A 4,091-nucleotide genomic window follows, 5' to 3' on the forward strand; every position below is an offset into this window, starting at 1 on the left:
GTGACTATTTCATTTTTCCTGGATTTATGTTGTGCCTTTCCAACACAACATAAAGCACTAAGGAGGAGAAAGCACTAAGTCATACATTCTTCTTTGTCACCGCAATTTCTAGCAAATTGTTTGGTATAGAGTACATGTTTAATAAATGTTTACTATCTGATTACAGCATGATTGTCCTTTAGAAAGAATGTGAAGAATTTAAAGTCTTTTTTTAAGACTCTTCAGAAAGGAAAGTAACAGTGTAAAGAAACATATGTCCTCTAGACACACACACACACAGCAACAAACCTGCGAAGTGATGGCTCTGAGATTTGCTATAACATCACTTTGTTTACTTGAGAAATTCCTAGTTTGCTTTCTTGAAAATGGAAGTCACCAGCATAGAGACACCTAGGCAGAACCCAATTCATCTGTGTGTAGAGCCTCCCACTGACGAAGTTTGACTCCTAAAAACACAATCTCATGAATGTGCAAGCTCCTTGTGCTAAAAGTCATTATTTCACAAATGCTTTTCTTCTTTTCTTTAGTCTAAATGCAGAGTTCATTTACATTTGCAAAAATAACGTTTCACCCTGTGTTGAGCCTCTAGTTGTTTTTAAAAACCTTCAGCACCCTGAAGCTGTCTGCAAACACTTGGTTTTCACAAATTGTCCTTAAAACATATCTGCATGGTCCATGGGCTATTAACTGTCATAGAAAAAAAGATAAGGGAAACCGAGGAAGAAATAGAAGCTACATCGGTATGTCAATCAAATGCAGAAAAATGAAAAAAACAAAACAAAACAAAAAACATTTACAGTATCAAAAGAAAACAAAATCACTTTTTAATTTACTTTCTCTTTGTCAATTCTGAAGTGAAGCACTTGCTCTTTCCTTACTAACATTAGTCTTTTGAGCAATTTTTTCCATTGTAAGCACTTTCTAAAAAATCATTTTCACACATTTTTCAGATACATCAATTCTTTCGGCATTCCTCCATGCACACATTATGGCACCCTAGCTCTAAATATAAAAAACTTTTATTATGTCCATTAACTGTGGACATATGTGCTCCAAAAGTTTCCTGACACGCAGTCATTTGTGGTTTTTTAATTATAAACAGAAAATATTCACTAGAAAAATAAAGCATCAGCCTAAAAATATATCTTCACATACTTGAGTTTTGTTTGTATATGACAAAAGATTGGATAAATGACTGTCCCTGTTGCCAGCTCCAGGAAGTGAGCATGCATGTATTTATATAAACACAGAAACACACATATATTCACATGTGCAATTAAATCCATGCATTGTACAGGACCCATACATCTGTAATTGTGGGTATCACTGTCTTGTTTCTAAAATAAGGGTACAAATTTTCCTAAGACTCACCAGGTCTCTCTCTGCATGAAAAATTAAATGGGGAAGCAAGTAATGCCCAGTAAAATACTTGACAAACAAAGTCATATTTATTGAATGCGTTTATTTTAACAACCAAAAAATTCTAACAGCCTAACAATGCACATAAGTTAAAAATTAATTATCACTTAGTGATAACAAAGATAGTTGATTTACATGGAAAAAAGAACATTTACAATATGTTAATCCTTATTCACATTGTTGATACCGCAATAAAACACAATTTGTTTTTTTCATTTCACAAAAAAAAAAGGCGGGAAATTGTGCTTTGTCAAGAGGCACTACAAGAGAAAGTTTCTTCTTCCAAATAGATATTATATGACAGATATTGAATAAATAGACATATATGCATTGTAATTCGCAAAGATCTGGCAAGACCACAGGCTAAAATGCCCACAGATTCACTTAGAACCACTGCAAACTTGGCAGTGAAATTAAAAAATAAAAGGCAAGACTTAGCATTGAAAAATACCTAATAAATTTTTGGTTGAAGTGTAAAAGATACCAAATGCGGATGCCATCGATAGATGAACCACCTTGTAAGAGCTTGGCAAAATCAGTTTCCATTACGTGTACAGAGTGACTTTCAGCAACAGTGTAAGAAGACAATTTGGAAAGAGTAACTCGGAGATCAGGAAGCAGCAACCATGGACTTTCTGATTAAAGCTGCAGCATACTACAGAAATAGGAAGGATGGGCCCAGGGCTAACTGCAAACAACCATCCTTTTGCAAAGGTATATGACGCTCGTGTCAAGATAATTTTTAAACATCATTATTTGAAAAAGTACAGGAAAATGTCCCTTTAAAAACTCCAGAGGTTACTGAGCAGCTAGAATTAGCTTGTATTGCAACATGTCTTCTCCCTGTATATTGTAAGTTCTGAGTTAATATCTACACATAGAGGTTTTTTTTAACTCCTACCTTTTATACCTTTCAAATATATAAATAGTATTAACAGTTATATTACAATGTTTGTGTAGTAAACAGAAAATAACTTTCAAAGTGATATTGCATGAGGTCTTTGACAAGGTTTCGTGAGAGTACAACTCAAAAAAGAAAAAAGAAATCCAACCACGTGGGACTGTTTAATGGCCAGTTTAAAGCATGGATTACGTTCACTAGGCCAGTCCTGAAGGTGAGGTCTCCTCTTGCAATTACTGTAAGTAGAAGTGGAAAGTAATGCTTCTGGTGTTTCTCATAGGAAGCTGAAAGAGATCTGGAGTACTATAGTAGATTGCAGCTTTAATGCTCATCCCTTTAAACATCCAGTCAGCATTAGTTTTGCTTTACATAAGGTAATTGCCATGTAGGTAACTGGGATAATGTTTTCTTTTAGGATGAGTAGGTAATTCTACTGAAATCACTTCACATAATCTATTGCCCAGAGCTGCACAACGATTCAAAAACAGTTCTTGTTAGGGCTGTCATCCCAGGAAAAGGGACAGGAGAGATTAGGAACTGAAAATGTTTGATTAGGTAGATGGAATGTGTGTGAAGAAGAGGAAGCACAAAGTGAAACAGAAGTAAGAAATGTCTTCTGGGAGGGTGAAGGATAGAGATTTGAGAGGGAGCCCCTTTAACTGGGCAGCAACTTCTTTTCTAACTTAATATTACACTGAAAAAAAAAAAAAAAAAAAAAAAAAAAAAAAAAAAAAAAAAAAAAAAAAAAAAAAAAAAAAAAAAACAGCAACAGCAAACAACTTTTAAATGAGCAGGCTTATTAATTTTCAAATTTGAAGCCACAAGTAGGTAAATAAATTTCACAACAAAATGTGGCTCATACTATGAATTCCATATGTCCAATGTCAAAATGTCACTTGATCAAGACTTGCACTAATGGACAGAGTTTTCTCTGCACTGAATTTCAGTTTTAATTATTTGAAATTCCACAGAAATACATCTGTTCACTACAGTAATGACAAATTGAATAACGGAACATAGCGAGTCATTTTATTGAGTCATTTTAAGTGTGCATTGTGTCTTTAAAAATAATTTGACTTGTATCATTTTAATGTGCCCTGATTTTTTTCACTCTACTTTCTTCTATTTCTTTTTTTTTTTTTTTGAAGTGTTGGTTTATTTTGTTAAATACATACCTCAAAAATTACCCATTAAGCTGCCAGATAGGAAGCCATAGAATTTAAAAAAATCAGGGACAAACACAAAAAATAAATAGGAATTCAAAAATAGTCACCCCACCCTGAGAGCAGGCCGCAGTTTATCAAAAAGCCAAAGCGACTCACTGTGAAGTGGTTTTTTTTTTTAATACATAAACAAGTCTTTTCTTTAAGAACTCATTTCACAGTCTATTCTTTCGGATTGTAAAGTCTCTGTCCCATGCAATTTTAATATATATATGTAAATATAGAGATATATACATATACATATACACACACACTTGTAGCTTCCTTCATCTATTTCGCAGTTCTTTTCATCCTGGAACTTGCCTGATGTAACTTCCGTTAAGTGCAAGGATAATGAAGGCAGAGTCTCCTGTGATTATAATAACTATGATCCAGTCATAGAGACGGGATAAAGTGTAACGCTTTAATGTCTTTGCCAAGGCGATGTCTGATTCGGAAATACTGAACTTATTCAGTCTATAGGTGTATCCTGTGCAACAAAGAAATGTCCAAAAGGGTAAGAAAAACAAAACAAATAGACATAAAAAGACAAAAATAAAGCAAAAAAA

This window comes from Cebus imitator, unplaced genomic scaffold (genome assembly GCF_001604975.1).
Source record: "Cebus imitator isolate Cc_AM_T3 unplaced genomic scaffold, Cebus_imitator-1.0 Scaffold178, whole genome shotgun sequence".
Classification (NCBI taxonomy): domain Eukaryota; kingdom Metazoa; phylum Chordata; class Mammalia; order Primates; family Cebidae; genus Cebus; species Cebus imitator.